The 18717-nt window shown below is 39.6% G+C and overlaps 1 protein-coding gene across 1 annotated transcript in view; it reads right to left on the bottom strand.

Annotated features, from left to right (window-relative positions):
- LNPK (lunapark, ER junction formation factor) overlaps positions 1-1631 on the bottom strand; it is a 93685-nt gene extending 92054 nt beyond the window's left edge. Inside the window, exon 1 of the mRNA XM_036879426.2 lies at positions 1484-1631. The gene's annotated coding sequence lies outside the window, so the exon portion shown is untranslated. The remainder of the gene's footprint in view (positions 1-1483) is intronic.
- Between the last annotated feature and the right edge of the window lie 17086 nt (positions 1632-18717).

Below are 18717 nucleotides of genomic sequence, written 5' to 3'. Positions count from 1 at the left end.
GTAGGTCTTTAACAGCAAAGGAAGTTTAATTTTTGTTTATCAAGTTCCAAACAAGTAGAAACTATTCAATTCCCATCAACAGTATCTCCATAACATATTGCACTATTCAACTGAAGATTAAAAGTGACATGTTTTAGAACTCTTTCAAATATCCTAATTGAAAAGGCAATTCTGAAATATTCCGAACCACCATATTTATCGCTCAAAATAAAATTACTGTAAAGAAGCACCTCTAAAAGTACTTTTATTATATGATAATGAAGTTATGGTCTTCATGGTATGTCAATGTTCACTCTGAACTAAATACTACCAAAAAATGACTATTTGACTAGAAAGACTTCTATATGAAATCATACGTTTGATAGTCATATACCTTCTTCCTTTTCTTAAATTCTCTTTCAAGTTAATAATATATAAACACTGTATATTTAGTAACAGCATCTATTGATCTCAGAAGATGACAGAGAAACTTAAAATTCTTATTTTAAATGTACCACTCTTTTTTTAAAAAATGTGTTTAAAATCAACTTAGTCCTCCTAAAATGGAACTATGGGGGCTGCTGAGGACAAGTGATTAGCATTCCCTGCCAATCTGAATATATGCCTGTAACCAAGCTGACTTCACACCCACACAAACCGCTGCTGCCCAGGCCCCAGAGAAAGGCGGTAACAGTCGACATTAGAAACAACAAACCAGGAGTCAACTGGGAAAAGCAGAACACGGAAAACAGTGAATCACAGGTTTTAGTGCTGTGAGGGCACCATCAGCAAAACTGAGTTGACCAATCCCAACTCTCTCTCAATCCCCATACACAATATTAAAGAATTAAAACTATTGGCAGTTTAGATATGCTCTTCTTCTGCCATGCCTGTGGCACCTACGAAACCACGCCCTTCTCTCCACCCCTTTTACTCCCCACCGACCCTCAAACAAGGACAGCGGCTGGAGGCTTCTCTAAATAGCACCTAACCCACGCCCGCACGCCTGGGCCGAGCAGCATGACACTGACAGTTTTCGGTCGCTCGCGATCTTTCCAACTCGTGGCGCCTCCGCATTACTCAGGGAAAGGAAAGGGCAGAACACTCACAGCGATAGTTTAACGCCGGACCTTTTGCCTCTTCGCTACGACATAAATGGGCCAAAGAACCGATGCTCAGCCCAACCCAGTCACCACCCGAAACTCCGAGAACGGAGCTGGGGAACCACCACCCACTGGGGGGTCAGAAAGGGGCCTCTACCACTCCAGAGCCACCCCTGCCACTGTGCTGGGAAACTAAGGGGACCAGGCAGCGAGGTTGGGTCAAGGCGCAGCCCGACAGCAGTTCGAGCAGCCGCCGCCCCACAGCCCTTAGGCCACTCGGCAAGGGGCGGAGGCGCCTGCAAGAGGCGAGCGCGGGAACCGGGAGCGTATTTCCAGGAAAAAGCTCAGCGCGCATCCCCTCTGCCGAGCCCTCCCAACTGTCCTCAATTGGAGCACTCTACCTTCAAGCAGCGGGCAGAGCCAGGCGCTGGCGTCCACCTCTGCCGGCTCCGGCGGCCACCAGGCAGCCTGCTTCCGAAGCAGGCAGCAGCCGCCGCTGACGGAGCTTTGGGCCCGGCCACCTCCTTCCCATCAAACCCCGCGCTCGCACCGCCAGCCAATAGTCGCCACCACCGGCGCGCCGCTCCCCCGTCACGTGACTGAGACCAGGGCGGGCAGTTGGGATCCGCGAGTCGGGCGTGTATCTGGAGGTCCCTTCCCCTCTGGCATCCACTGCCAAATACGGCGCTCGTCGTTGCTTCTGAGGTGTACTGACATTTACCAGGGCTCTTACAATACAGTTACTTCGTACTCTTCCTCTGACTCCTTTTCTTTTAAAACCTGTTCTGCCAAGTCTCACTGGAGAAAGAAAACCCTGAAATTGATCCTGATGGTCCCAGACCACGGAGAGAGAAGAGTGGGCTTGAGGGTGGAGATGAGTGTCTGGAAAGGAGTCCGCCCTGAAGAGTCCAGAATCAGCTATCATCCATCCCGGCAGCAGAGCATACACTACACAGCTTAGAGGAGAGCAGTCCCCAAACAAGCCAGTGGAGAGAATTCAGCCTATAACTCCAGGAACGCTTGCGGCTTTGTGGACGTCAAAAAGGTTACGTGATGACTGGACGCTTACCTCACCGGTGTGTGCTAAGCTTCAAATGCCAACTAATGTTGATTTCAAACCCATGGATAACTACATAAGCTGAGTTTTCATAAAATTCGTACTTCAAGAATACACACTCCCTTTACGTGGGCCCATGAATAAACTTCCTAGGCTCTATTTCCCTACAATTTGAAACATTGGCCAACGAGCACTAAATTTCCTAGTCAACTGAGAATGACAAATCTAAATAACCAATGATACTTATACCATGCAAGATAACACGGAGTAGGGCTGAGAAACTTGAGCAAAAGTTTTTATCATGTTTTATCCCTGTGACGTATTTTAGCCCTGTGTGCAAACATTTTTCATGGAATTTTTCTGTTTTATCTATTTACATAAAACATTTTAAAATAAAATTTTGATGACTTTTAAAGAGTATAACCGTTTTGATAATGCATCATTTAAACTTAGACAATGCGAACAGTTAAAATAGGAAAGGAAACAGCACAGTTTCTAGTTGGTAAGAGTAATTTATACTGGAAGGTAACACATAATTCACTGTAAAGTTGTTTGTCCTAACTGCTAAAATTTTTAGTTACAGCTTTGTAAACCTGAAAGGATGAAAGGAAGAGAACCAAAGTTTACTTATGTACCTGCTAGGTCTTGCACTTTACAAATCTAGAAGAAAATGAAAAAAATATTTCACCTTTTTTGATATGGAAGTTTAACCATTTTTTTACATTTGCTATTTCAAAATATTTTTTTAAAACTGTGCAGTTAGGCAAATGCATCTTCTCAGGAAGATCTCCTTTCCTAAGAAAACATAGAAGAAATGTTTTCCATTTTCCAATGTTTTGTTCTCTAGCTTTAAATGAGCCATCAAGGACTATTGTAAAGGGCAACAAGCAAACAAACAAACAAAAAAAACAGGAGGGGGGATAACAGAGATGAGCTAGCTGGGTGTAAGAGATTCCAAAAACCTAATCCTGAGACAAAATTTCCTGGGTAACTGCTCTAGAAGAGGAGTTGGCCTGGCAAGGGGAGGGAGAGAAGTATTGAATCATTAACTCTTTTAATCCAACAACTTTTTAAGGTATCATTTTTCAAATGAGGAAATTGAAAAGTAGAAAGATTCTGTACATTGTTGAAGGTAACACTATACCATTGCCTCCCTTATACCAAGTGTTGAGAGTTTGTTGGGCAAGGTGAGGGAAGGCACTGAGAGCAGAGATATCAACATATGCACCACATGGCTACAGGGGTCTTTCCAAGTATTTATTGAGAACAAGACCCTGTGTGAAGGACTGACGATACAGAGATAAGGAAAACAGCTGCCTAAAGAACTGGTACTAGTGAAAGAAAACTTGAAAAAAACAAACAAAAAAATACAATATAGAGTGAATAATTGCTGGATAGAGGCAAATGTTCAAGAGATTGGAAAATGATAAGGTAACAGCAACCAGGAGGGATGTGGGAAAGCCAGTGGAGATGGTGCTTCAGCTGAATCCAAATATTAAAGAACCATTCCCTACTAACCCCAAAATTGTTCTGGTATAGATCCTAAGGAAGTGCAATTGGAAGAACACCAGAGAGGATGGGAGAGGAAACAAACTACTCCAGCCACAGGAATTATAAAAGATCTAATGCAACAAATAAGTGAGCCACATTTATTCAGAGAAACAAATGAAAGTTGCGAGGCATATGTACCATGAGAGTTTGCAGTAGGGTCATTCATTGATCTGATCAGAAAGTTAGGGAAGGCTTTTTTGAAGTCACGCTGGAATGGAAACCTGGAGGATGAGGAACTGAGGAAAGGAGAAAAGGAAACAGAGGAAACAACACGTGTAAAGCCTTTTGTGAGGAGGGAACACTGCAAGTCTGAGGGACTGAACAGAGACCACAGTGGTGCTAGAACATAGATTGCATGGAGAGAGTGCTGTGCTATGAAGCTGGAGACCAGACTAAGCAGGATCTCTTTGGCCATACTGAAACCCTTCATCTTTTTCTTGAGAGTGGATTTGTCCTGATCACGTTTTTCAAAATGATCATTCCAGTTGCAGTGAGGGAACATAAACAGGGCCAGTGTTGGACCAATCAGGATCTAGAGGCTGGTGGTTATTGTTGGTAGTAATTTCAAGTGGATTGGGGTAGTAATGACGATAACTAGTGGGTAAAATGGAATAATTTTGGAAATTAAATGAGAGATCTTATCAATAGAATTGAATTTGGTGAGGTCGAATGGGGATGGAAGAAAGGGGAGAAGTCTGAGATGGCAGGATTTCTGGAAGGCCCAGAAGATGGATAGTAATGCTATTGCTGAGATGTGGGGAACTCTGAAAGAATCAGAAGATTTTTCAGTTTGAACATACTGAACTTAAGATGTTTTTGTGACTTTGATGAGAGATGTCAGGTAAACAGATCTACAGGTCTGCAGCACTGAGAAGACTGGATTCGAGAAAAAAATATTTTACAGTTTGCAATCTTTTTCATGAGGTATTTATTTTTTCAAAATGCAAGTATCTTCACTTATTATAAATAAGTGTCTTGTTTTGTTAAATACATTGCAGAAAATAAAAAGTGGGAGTCCCCTTTTCTCAGACTTCCCTGTGTATCACCTGGGGCCTTTTTTAAAAAAACAAATTTTCAGGTGCCTTCCCTGGACATTCTGATTCTACATGCCTGGTATGGGGCACAGAAATTTGGACTTTCAACAAGTGCCACTGGTGATTCTTTTTCTCAGGCAGTTTCTTTGGGCAATGGTACTCCAGTGCCAGAGGCCACCTGAGTGAGAGTTACCCTTGGTGCTTATTAAAATATAGTCTGTTCGGCTTTGCAGACTAAAATCTCAAGGAGTAGGAGCGCAATGGGAGGAATGGAGAGAGGAGGATGGTACAGTACCAGGTGGTCCAAAACTTCACCCTCCATCTTTGACAGAAGTGTCCCAGGCTCTCCACCAGGCAGTTCAGAGGAAAGCTGGATTCCTTTGCTGGACAATGCCTACACAGGCAGCAGGCAACCCTCACAGGCTGCTGTGATAATGGCTTTCCTGGCTTCTTAGCCAGGGCCTCTTGCCTTGTGCCCTAAAATGGCATTCTTCCTACTCTGATGCTCTTTTTCCACCACTCTTGTAAAACCTCATCCTTCCCTCCCTGGCCCCCCAGTCTTCTTCAGTGTTATGCTTTATATCCTGCCGGTTCTAAGTGGATTTTTTTAGCTAATCTTGCCAAGGTTCAGGAGAAAAGTTCAAGTGCTATGGTTTACTCTTGGCAAAGCTATTTTATTCTCAAGAACCTACTTTGGAATTGTTTTTGGTTTTAAAGATTGAATTGTTTGTTCTCTTTGTAGTCTTGCTCTAGCAACTCTTAAGTCTGAGGCACTGTAAGTGCTTCTAACTAGAGGAAGAATTGGGAAGTATGGGTAAAAAGAGAAAGTTAGGTTTTTTTTGAGATGGGAAATAAAGCAAACACACAGAAAAGTTCATAAACAGAAGTGTACTGCTTAAAGACAATAACCCAAACACTCATGTAATCCCACTGGGCCAAAAAGTGAAACATTACCAACACCCCAAAAGGTCCCAATGTGTCCCTTCCAGTGCAAGTGCCTAGAGATAACCACCATTATGATTATTAACATATTCACTTCCTTGATTTTTATAGTTTTACTGCCTAATTACTCATTCTCTAAATAATATAGCTTAGGCCTGTTTTTAACTCTATATAAATGTAATCATAGAGGGTTTTTCTCAAGAATGATATTTTTGATCAATGTTATTTTTTCAAGATTCAGTCATGTGGATGTTTCTGTAGTTTATTCATTTTCATTGCTATATGTTACTATATTGTATGGATATACCATGATTTATTTATCTATTCTACTATTGATGGACATATAGGCTTTTCCAGCTTTAGGCTATTTATAGGCAGTGCTATTGTGAATGTATGTGTGTGTGTATGTATGTATATATCCTGAAGCACATAAACACAGACTTTTATAGTCTTTGCCTTGATAGGGTATTCTTAGTTCACAAGGCATGTTTATCTTCAGCTTTACAAGACCATGCCAAAATTTTTTTAATGATTGTAGCAATTTATATAAACAAAAAATAATATATAAAAGTTCCTGTTGCTCTACTTCCTCACTGACACTTTAATTGTCCAACATTTTAATTTTTGCCAATCTAATGGATGTGCAGTGCCAACTTATTGTGCCATTATTTTTCATTTCCCTCATTATTAATGAAGAATAGCATCTTTTCATATGAGCATTGGCTCATTGTTCAAGTGTTTTCTTATTTTGGATTGTTTGTCTTTTTCTTGTTGATTTGTATTCAGTGATTATATAATGTAGAAATAAATCTTTGATTGATTATACGTGCTACAAATATTTTTTCCTCTTTGTGGCTTACCTTTTCACTCTCTTAATAGTGCCTTTTGATGAAAAGAAATTCTTGGTGGAGTCAATTTTATCATTGTTTTCCTTTATGTTTTGTCTGTCTCATGTTAAGAAATATATTCTTATCTAAGGTCATTAAAATATTCTCTTACATTGTCTTCTAACATTTTATTGTTTTGTTTTACAAATTTGGTTTTAAGCAGACCTGAAATTAACTTTTATATAAGGACAACAGGAAACATCTGTAGTCTTCACACCCCATTCCCCTCTTAATGTGGGAAATTAAAGCAGCACCATTTGTTGACAGGTTGTCCTCTCCACCTGAACCTTCAGTGCTATCTTGATCATAGACCAAGTCATGGATATGTTTATTTGTTTCTGACCTTGCTACTCTGTTCCATTGGCCTATTATCCTCTTTATATTGCTGGATTCAATATGCCTATATTTTGCTTAAGATCTGGTGGATTCATATTTTGTTAAAGAAATGAGGAAAGAGGAAAAAATAAGATACAGAGGAAAAAACTTGCTGCTGTGAGATATGAACCAATACATGAGAAAGAGTGAGATTGACCTGTAATTTCTCTTTCTGGTAAAGTCTTCTTTGGATTTGGCATCAAAGTTTTACTAGGTAACTTCATAAAATGAGTTAGGGAATATACCTTCTTTTTCCTACTCATAATGTCACTGTTTTGATCCCTTATTATTCTTAGTCATTGGAATTAAATTGTCAAGAACCCCCCAAAAACCCACTTAGATTTTATAACACACTATTAAAATTTCTTTAATGGTGTACATTAATTTCAAGGACAATAATATCCTTCCATGAGTCTTCTCTTTACGGATATGTTATGACTCTACATTGATTCAAGTGTTCTCATATGTTCTCTGAAAACCTTTACTGTCATCACTTCTCATTCTCATACCTTAGAGTAGACAGAATTTTAAAGATGTCCCTGCAAGATGCCCATTCCTTGGTTAGTCAATAAAACACTAATGTAGGTACTACTGTAAAGGACATACTAAAGTTATAGATTACCCTGGATAATCTAGGTGTGCCGATCTAACCATCCAAGGCCTTACAAAGAGAAATTTCTCTAGCTGGAGTCAGTCAGATGTAACAAAAGAGGAAAGCTGAGAAGAGATGAGGCAGAAGAGGAGATCAGAGAGATTTAAAGCATAAGGAGGCTTGACCCTTTGTTGCTGACTTTGGAAATGGAAGAAGAGGACCACTAGCCAAGGAATGTAGGCATGCTCTTGAAGCTGGAAATGCCTCCTGGTTGACAGCTAGCAATCAAGTGGAGAACTCAGTCCTGAAACTGCATGGAACTAAATTCTGTCAAAAACAACTGGAATGATTCTCCTGTGGAGTCCCCAGAAAGGTACACAATCTGCTCATACCTTGATTTCATCCTTGTGAAACCCAGGGCAGAGAACCAGCTAAGCCACAATGTGCCTGGATTTCTGACCTACACTGCTGTGAGATAATAAATGAGTGTTGCTACAAAAGGCTAAAGTTGTGGTGATGTGTTATAGCACCAAAAGGAAACCAATACATACCTTTCTTTTTAAGCAAAAGCAGTTGTGGCAGCTCATCAAGTAAACCTTTACTTTGATTGGAAGGATAGCAGGAAGGTCTCACTACTCAGATCCTGTGGCTGAGATCGTTTCACCTTTTAGAATCCAGACCAGAAATGCACATACATCTAAGGGAGGTGGCAGTTGAACATGCTCTCAGCTGCCTCCTAAAAGTGAGTTTAGTAGACAAGATAGATAGTACTTGGGAGGAGAGGAACAAGAAATAATGGAAAGCATATCCCCAAAACGTCCCTGAATGACATGAACTCAGGATGCAGGGAAAAAAGCAGTGTGGCTCCTCAATTTCTGTTTGATCAGATCTAGGCTCGTCCATCACACCCTCTGAAGAAATGCGTGCTAAATTTGGTTCCCATGCTCCAATAAAAAAGTGAGAAAATAAAGTTTAGACTGCTGTAAAATAACTTTGGAAATAGCAAAGTATTTTGATATTGACATTTATCAAGTCTAACATTCTGTTATCAAAAATAATGTAAAATTCCAGAGACCATTTGTGTCTGAAAGGCATGACTTAAAATTAGAACGCAAGGGATACCCACCAACCAGAGGATTCAAGATGGTGGCGTGAGAGGTGAGACAGAGAACTCCTCCCAAAACCACATAGAGTATGAAAATATAGTTAATACAACTAGCCCTAAAACAGCAATGGGAAAGAAGGCTGCACCAGAGTGCACACAGGCCTCACGAACAGAGCAGACCTCACGAAACAGGGTAACGTACCAAAGCCTTGATTGGTGGGACCCGAGCCCTTCCCCCACCCCAGCTCACCAGCGGGAGGAAGAGAAACGGAGCGGGGAGGGGGTGGAAGCCTAAAACTGCTGAACACCCAGCCCTGGAGGTCTGCATTGTGAGCAGAAACCTGCATTATATGGAGCTCTGGAGGTTGGGGAGCGGGGAGAGGCATAGTGCTTGAGAGACTGAGATGCCGGCCATTTGTGGAGGAGGGGACCCACATCTGCTCTGGGATGAAGGAAAGGCAGGTGGTCTGAGAGGCTTTCTAGCAGCAAGAGGGCTGCTGAAGGGGTGGGGTTTGTACAGAGTTGCTGTGTGGGAGAAGGGAGAGCTGGACAAGGTTGTCTGGGTGCACTCCATCCAACAGGTTGGGAACTTTGAGAAGCTTCAGACACCCCATCACCCCGGTTGGCTGCTCAGCTCCGAAGCCCCCCACAGTGACATGTAGCCTGCTGCACCTCCCTCCTGGCCTGCCAGGACTGGCTCGCAAACTGGCCATCACTGCACTGGCATCAGGCCAGCCAGAGGGAGGACCTGCCAACAACAAAAGGAGAACCCAAGCACAGAGGCTTACACCTGTGTGCTCAGCCCACTGGCCCTGACACTAGAGAAAGACACTGCAGCTGGAAAGCAGGAAACAGCTCTTTCCTCCTCCCCAGGCACCAGTGCCACTTCCCTATGACCCAGAACCTCACTCTAGGTGCTGAGCACCAGAGACTGGAGCTTCTGGGCACTAGAAGGCACCACATAGAAATATGAAATGTCAAAAGAACCTGGTTCAGACCAAAATCTCAAAAACCACAGAAAAAAGCCCAAATGAAACTGAACCCCCCAAACTTCCTGAAAGAGAGTTCAAAATAAAAATCATAAACATGCTTATGGAGGTACAGAAAAATATTTAAGAACTCAGGAATGAATTTAAGATGGAGATTCAATCATTAAGAATTCCATATCTGAAATGAAACATACAATGGAAGGATTTAAAAGCAGATTAGATGTGGTAGAAGAGATGGTAAATGGAATAGAAATCAGAGAAGAGGAATACAAAGAAGCGGAGGCACAAAGAGAAAAAAGAATCTTTAAGAATGAAAGACCATTGAGAGAACTATGTGACGAATCCAAATGGAACAGTATCCCCATTATAGGGATACCAGAAGAAGAAGAGAGAGAAAAAGGGACAGAAACTATTACTGAGGAGGTCATTGCTGAAAACTTCCCCAGTCTGGGGAAGGAGTAGTCTCTCAAGGCACAAAGGTGCAGAGATCTCCCAACACAAGAGACCCAAGGAAGACAACACCAAGACATATAATAATGAAAATGGCAAAGATCAAGGATAAAGACAGACTTTTAAAAGCAGCTAGAGAGAGAAAAAAGATCAGACACAAAGGAAAACCCATCAGGCTATCATCAGATTTCATAACAGAAACCTTACAGGCCAGAAGGGAGTGGCAAGATATATTTAATGCAATGAAGCAGAAGGGCCTTGAACAAAGAATACTTTACCCAGCAAGGTTATCATTTAAATTTGAAGGATGGATTAAACAATTTTCAGATAAGCAAAAGCTGAGAGAATTTACCTTCCACAAACCACCTCTACAGTGCATTTTGGAGGGACACCTATAGATGGAAGTATTCCTACGGCTAAATAGATGTCACCAAAGGGATAGATAAAAGAGTGCAGAATATGATTCATAACATACAAAGAATGGAGGTAGAATAAAAAGGAGGGATAAAAAAAGAACCTTAAGGTTGTGTTTGTAAAAGCATATAAAGTGAGTTAAATTAGACTGTTAGATAGTAAGTGAATTACCCTTGAACCTTTGATAACCACTAACCGAAAGCCCACAATGGCAATAACTACATACCTATTGATAATCACCCTAAATGTAAATGGTCTGAATGCACCAATTAAAACACAGAGTCACTGAATGGAAAAAAAAAAAAACCCATTTATATGCTGCCTAACAAGAGACTCACTTCAAACCCAAAGACATACACAGACGGAAAGTAAAGGAATGGAAAAAGATATTTCATGCACTTAATAGTGAGAAAAAAGCAGGCATTGCAGTACTTGTATCAGACAAAATAGACTTCAAAACAAAGAAAGTCACAAGAGACAAAGGACATTACCTAATGATAAATGGGTCAGTCCAACAACAGGATATAACTATTATAAATATCTATGCACCCAACACAGGATCAACTACATATGTGAAACAAATAATAACAGAAGTAAAGGGGGAAATACAAAGCAATGCATTCATTTTAGGAGATTTCAACACACCACTCACTCCAAAGGACAGATCAAACAGACAGAAAATAAGTAAAGAGACAGAGGCACTGAACAATGTATTAGAACAGATGGACCTAACGGACATCTACAGAACACTTCATACAAAAGCAACAGGATACACATTCTTCTCAAGTGCACATGGAACATTTTCAAGAATAGATCATATACTAGGCCACAAAAAGAACCTCGATAAATTCAAAAAGATTGAAATTGTACCAACCAGCTTCTCAGATCACAAAGGTATGAAACTAGAAATAAATTACACAAAGAAAACGAAAAGCCCACAAACACATAGAGGCTTAATAACATGCTCCTAAATAATCAATCAATGACCAAATAAAAACAGAGATCAAGCAATATATGGAGACAATTGACAACAAAAAATTCAACACCGCAACATCTGTGGGACACAGTGAAGGCTGTGCTATGAGGGAAATATATTGCAATACAGGCCTACCTCAGGAAAAAAGAACAATCCCATATGAACAGTCTAAACTCACAATTAATGAAACTAGAAAAGGAAGAACAAAGGAGGCCCAAAGTCAGTAGAAGGAAGGACATAATAAAGATTAGAGCAGAAATAAATAAAATTGAGAAGAATAAAACAATAGAAAGAATCAATGAAATCAGGAGGTGGTTTTTCAAGAAAATAAAATAGATAAACCCCTAGCAAGACTTTTCAAGAAAAAAAGAGAGTATACACACATAAACTGAATCAGAACTGAGAGAGGAAAAATCACTATGGACACCACAGAAATACAAAGAATTATGAGAGAATACTATGAAAAATTATATGATAATGTGAAAACCTAGAAGAAATGGACAACTTTCTAGAAAAATAGAACCTTCCAAGGCTGTCCCAGGAAGAAACAGAAAATCTGAATAGACCAATTACCAGCAAAGAAATTAAATTGGTAATCAAAAGTCTACCTAAGAAGAAAACTCCTGGACCAGATGGTTTCACTGCTGAATTTTACCAAACATTTAGTGAAGACCTACTACCCATCCTTAAAGTTTTACAAAAAGTAGAAGAGGAGGGAATACTCACAAACTCATTCTATGAGGCCAACATCACTCTAATACCAAAACCAGGCAAAGACACCACAAAAAAAGGAAATTGCAGACCAATATCCCTGATGAACACAGATGCAAAAATACACAATGAAATATTAGTAAACCAAATTCAAAAATACATCAAAAAGATCATCCAATATGATCAAGTGGGGTTCATCCCAGGGTTGCAAGGATGGTACAACATTCGAAAATCTATCAACATCATCCACCACATCAACAAAAAGAAACACAAAAACCACATGATTATTGCCATAGATGCCGAAAAAGCATTTGACAAAATTCAACATCCATTCATGATAAAAACTCTCAACAAAATGGGTATAGAGAGCAAGTACCTCAACATAATAAAGGCCATATATGACAAACCCACAGCAAACATTATACTTAACAGCGAGAAGCTGAAAGCTTTTCCTTTAAGATCAGGAACAAGACAAGGATGCCCACTCTCCCCACTTTTATTCAACATAGTGCTGTAGGTCCTAGCCATGGCAATCAGACAACACAAAGAAATAAAAGGCATGCAAATCGGCAAGGAAGAAGTCAAACTGTCCCTGTTTGCAGATGACATAATATTGTACTCAAAAAACCCTAAAGAATCCTCTCCAAAACTAGTAGATCTAATATCTGAATTCAGCAAAGTTGCAGGATACAAAATTAATACCCAGAAATCTGTTGCATTCCTATATACTAATGGTGAACTAGCAGGAAGGGAAATCAGGAAAACAATTCCATTCACAATTGCATCAAAAACAATAAAATACCTAGAAATAAACCTAACCAAGGAAGTGAAAGACTTATACTCTGAAAACTATAAGACACTCATGAGAGAAATTAAAGAAAAACCAATAAATGGAAATACATCCCGTGCTCATGGACAGGAAGAATTAATATTATCAAAATGGCCACCCTGCCTAAAGCAAACTACAGATTCAATGCAATCCCTATCAAAATACCAACAGCATTCTTCAATGAACTAGAGCAAATAGTTCTAAAATTCATATGGAACTACAAAAGACCCTGAATAGCCAAAGCAATCCTGAGAAGGAAGAATAAAGTGGGGGAATTACACTTTCTGACTTCAAGCTGTACTACAAAGCCACAGTAATCAAGACAATTTGGTACTGGCACAAGAACAGACCCATAGACCAATGGAAAAGACTAGAAAGCCCAGATATAAAACCCAAGCACATATGGTCAATGAATATACAATAAAGGAGCCATGGATATACAATGGGGAAATGACAGCCTCTTCGAAAACTGGTGTTGGCAAAACTGGACAGCAAGAGAATGAAACTGGATTACTGTCTAACCCCATACACAAAAGTAAACTCAAAATGGATCAAAGACCTGAATGTAAGTCATGAAACCATTAAAGTCTTAGAAAAAAACATAGGCAAAAATCTCTTGGACATGAACATGAGCAACTTCTTCATGAACTTATCTCCCCAGGTAAGGGAAACAAAAGCAATAATGAACAAATGGGACTATATCAAACTGAAAAGCTTCTGTATAGCAAAGGACACCATCAGTAGAACAAAAAGACATCCTACAGTATGGGAGAATATATTCATAAATGACATATCCAATAAGGGGTTGACATCCAAATTATATAAAGAACTCATGCACATCAACAAACAAAAAGCAAATAAGCCAATTAAAAAATGGGCAGAGTTGCTGAACAGACACTTCTCCAAAGAAGAAATTCAGATGGCCAACAGGCACATGAAAAGATGCTCCACATCGCTAATCATCAGAGAAATGCAAATTAAAACCACAGTGAGATAACACCTTACGCCAGTTAGGATGGCCAACATCCCAAAGACAAACAACAACAAATGTTGGCTAGGATGTGGAGAAAGGGGACCTCCTACACTGCTGGTGGGAATGTAAATTAGTTCAACCATTGTGGAAAGCAATATGGAGGTTCCTCAAAAACTCAAAATAGAAATACCATTTGACCCAGGAATTCCACTCCTAGGAATTTACCCTAAGAATGCAGGAGCCCAGTTTGAAAAAGACATATTTACGCACCTCTATGTTTATCGCAGCACTATTTACAATAGCCAAGAAATGGAAGCAACCTAAATGTCCATCAGTAGATGAATGGATAAAGAAGATGTGGTACATATACACAATGGAATATTATTCAGCCATAGAAGAAAACAAATCCTTCCATTTGCAACAACACGGATGGAGCTAGAGGGTATTATGCTCAGTGAAATAAGCCAGGCAGAGAAAGACAAGTATCAAATGATTTCACTCATTTGTGGAACATAAGAACAAAGCAAAAACTGAAGTAACAAAACAGCAGCAGACTCACAGAACCCAAGAATGGAGTAACAGTTACCAAAGGGAAAGGGATTGGAGAGGATGAGTGGGAAGGGAGGGATAAGGGGGAAAAGGGGGCATTATGATTAGCATACATAATGCAGTGGGGGAGGCCACAGGGAAGGCAGTACAACACAGAGAAGGCAAGTAGTGATTCTATAGTATCATACTATGCTGATGGACAGTGACTGTAATGGGGTATATGGTGGGGACTTGTAAAGGGGGGAGTCTAGTAACTATAATGTTCATGTAATTGTACATTAATGATAGCAAAAAAAAAGAAAGAAAAAAAACATACCCACCAAACTGACAAGTGTTACCTTTGGGAAGGGAACTGGGTTTGGAGGACAGTGAACAAGCTAGGGCACCCTACTTTTACTTGTAGTTCCCTAGTTTTATATATATATATAAGTATGTGAATGTTAAACTATTTTTTAACTTTAAGAAAAATAAAAAGCACTGTTCATGTAAAAAGAAAATTAGAACGCAAGGTATCCTGGCATGTAGACAATTCTATGCACACTCAATCCAGTTATAGAAAAAGGAGAATTTCCTTCTTACGTTGGAAAAAAAAATTTTGCTTTTTCTGGGAAAAAAATTAGGTAGTTAGTGTCAAAATTGAATTGAATTTGTAGGACCCCAGTTAATGTCCAGAAAGTTGGAAAATTGGTTGGTGTAAGGGAAAAACCTACACATCTGTTGTCAGAAGTGCTGTGAGCAAAAACAGTTCACCCAAACATGAGCAAGTCAGTGGTGAGGCCAGCATTGTGCTGGTTTGTCACAAAATTTAGGGATCATCGTCTCCACATTTCTCCCTCCCAGGATTTCCTCTATAATCTCCAGCCCACAAGGGTCCTTTTTCCTAATCTTCTGGCCAGAAAGATGGAATTCTCCTGGGATTCCTAGATGCCCATGCTGCTTCCCAGTCCCCACACCTGGGGCCACCCATAGGACAAGGCAGAAAGGAAAAAGATTAAAAAACAGGAATTCTCCCTACCTTCCCTGGCCCCCAGGTCCCTTTTTTTTATTCCTCTGGACAGAAAGACAGGAAACCCACTGCTTTAACTCCATTCTGTACCAGCCCTCTGCAAGCCACAAGTGAATAAAAAACAAAGATGTAAAGGAAAAAAATATTACTCCCACACTCTCTGACCCACAGGAATCCCCTATTCTGCCTGGTCTTCTGGACCGAAAGTAGGGTTTCTCTGAGTTTTAGCTGTCTGCAATATGATCTCTGACAGGGGCATACTCTTGGCTTAGGACAATGAGAAAAAGAGGGAAAAAATGAGAAACTCACCCCAAACAGCCCACTGCTCCAAGTTTTCACTCTCTTCCCCAGTCTACCTTCTTTTGTTTTCCTTTACTTTTCAAAGTCCTCAGACAGTTGCATTTCTTTTATTAAAGTATCATTGATATACAGTCTTATGATGGTTTCACATAAACAACACCATGGTTTCAACATTCACCCATATAATCAAGTCCTCTCCCCCTCTGTGGCGGTCACTGTCTATCAGTGTAGTAAGATGTTATAGAGTCATTACTTGTCTTCACCGTGCTGTACTGCCTTCTTTGTGACTTACCTATATTGTTATTGCTAATTATAGTGCCCCTTAATCCCTTTCTCCCTCTCCACCCACCCTCTGCAACCCTCCCCTTTGGTAACCACTAGTTCCTTCTTGGTGTGCTATTTTTTTCCTCCAGTTTTGCTTTGTTTTTGTACTCCACAAATGAGTGAAGTCATTTGGTATTTGTCTTTGTCCACCTGACTTACATCACCAAACATAATGCCCTCTAGCTCCATCCATGTTGTTGCAAATGGGAGGATTTGTTTTCTTCTTATGGCTGAATAATATTCCATTGTGTATATGTACCACCTCTTCTTTATTGATTCATCTATTGATGGACACTTAGGTTGCTTCCATATCTTGGCTAAATAGTGCAGCAATAAACATAGGGGTGCAGGTGTATTTTCAAATCAGGGTTCGTGCTTTCTTCAGGTAAATTCCTAGGAATGGAGTTCCTGGGTCCAATGCTATTTCTATTTTTAGCTTTTTTATGAACCTCCATATTGTTTTCCACAATGGTTGAACCAATTTACATTCCCACCAACCGTGTAGGAGGGTTTCCCTTTCTCCACATGCTTGTCAGCATTTGTTGTTTCTTGTCATTTGGATGTTGGCAATCCTAACTGATGTGAGGTGGTAACTCATTGTGTTTTTAATTTCCCTGATGATTAGCAATGTGGAGCATTTTTTCATGTGCCAGTTGGTTATGCAAATTTCTTCTTTGGAGACGTGTCTGTTCAGATCCTCTGCCCATTTTTTTATCAGGTTATTTGCTTTTTGGGTATTGAGGTGTGTGAGCTCTTTATATATTTTGGATGTTAACCCCCTATCAGATAAGTCATTTACAGCTATATTCTCCCATACTGTAGGATGCCTGTTTGTTCTAATGTTGGAGTCTTTTGCTGTACAAAGATTTTTAGTTTTGATGTAGTCCCACTTCTTCATTTTTTATTTTGTTTCCCTTGCCTGAGGAGATGAGTTCAGGAAAAAGTTGCTCATGTTTATATTCAAGAGATTATTGCCTATGTTTTCTTCTAAGAGTTTTATGGCTTCATGACTTACATTCAGGTCTTTGATCCATTTTGAGTTTGCTTTTGTGTATGGGGTTAGACAATAATCCAGTTGCATTCTCTTACATATAGTTGTCCACTTTTCCCAGCACCAGTTGTTGAAGAGGCTGTCATTTCCCCAATTGTGTATCCATGGCTCCTTTATTATATATTAATTGACCATATATGCTTGGGTTTATGTCTGGGCTCTCTATTCTGTTCCATTGGTATATGGCTCTGTTCTTCTACCAGTACCAAATTATTTTGATTACTGTGGCTTTGTAGTAGAGCTTGGAGTTAGGGAGTGTAATCCCCCTAACTTTGTTCTTCTTTCTCAGGATTGCTTTGGTTATTTGAGATATTTTGTGGTTCCATATGGATTTTAGAACTATTTGCTCTAGTTCATTGAAGAATGCTGTTGGTATTTTGATAGGGATTGCATTGAATCTGTAGTTTGCTTTGGGCAGGATGGCCATGTTGACAATAGTAGTTCTTCCTATCCATGAGCACAGGATGTACTTCCATTTATTGGTGTCTTATTTAACTTCTCTCATGATTGTCTTGTAGTTTTCAGAGTATAGGTCTTTCACTTTCTTGGTTAGGTTTATTCCTAGGTATTTTATTCTTTTTTATGTAAATGGAGTTGTTTTCCTGATTTCTCTTTCTGCTAATTCATTGTTAGTATATAGGAATGCAACAGATTTCTGTGTATTAATTTTGTATCCTGCAACTTTGTTGAATTCGTTGATTAGTTTCATAGGTTTTTGGTGGAGTATTTAGGGTTTTCTACGTATAATATAATGTTATCTGCAAATAGTGACAGTTTAACTTCTTCCTTATCAGTTTGGATGCCTTTTTATTTCTTTGTGTTGTCTGATTGCTGTGGCTAGGACCTCCAGTGCTTTGTTGAATAAAAGCTTGATCCTGATCTTAGAGGAAAAGCATTCAGCTTTTCACTCTTAAGTATGATGTTGGCTGTGAGTTTGTTGTATATGGCCTTTATTATGTTGAGGTACTTATGCTCTATACCCATTTTATTGAGAGTTTTTATCATGAATGGATGTTGAGTTTTGTCAAATGCTTTTTCAGTATCTATTGAGATGATCATATGAATTTTGTCCTTTTGTTTTTGCTGTGGTCTATGATGTTGACTGACTTTTGAATATTGGGCCATCCTTGCATCCCTGGAATAAATTCCACCTGGTCATGGTGGATGATCCATTTTAATGTATTTTTGAATTCCATTTGCTAATATTTTGTTGAGGGTTTTTGCATCTTTGTTCATCAGGGATACTGGTCTGTAATTTTTTCTTGTGGTGTCTTTGTCTGATTTTGGTATTAGAGTGATGCTGGCCTCATAGAATGAGTTTGGAAGTATTCCCTCTTTTTATACTTTTTGGGATACTTTAAGAAGCATTGGTATTAGCTTTTCTTTAAATGTTTGATAAAATTCAGCTGTGAAGCCATTTGGTCCTGGAGTTTTGTTCTTAGGTGGTATTTTGATTACCAATTCTATTTCATTGCTGTTAGTTGGTCTATTCAGATTTTCTCTTTCTTCCTGGGTCAGTC

Source organism: Manis pentadactyla, chromosome 6 (genome assembly GCF_030020395.1).
Source record: "Manis pentadactyla isolate mManPen7 chromosome 6, mManPen7.hap1, whole genome shotgun sequence".
Lineage (NCBI taxonomy): Eukaryota > Metazoa > Chordata > Mammalia > Pholidota > Manidae > Manis > Manis pentadactyla.
The sequence above is the reverse complement of the archived record's forward strand: the minus strand, read 5'-3'. Positions and strand labels throughout refer to the sequence as shown.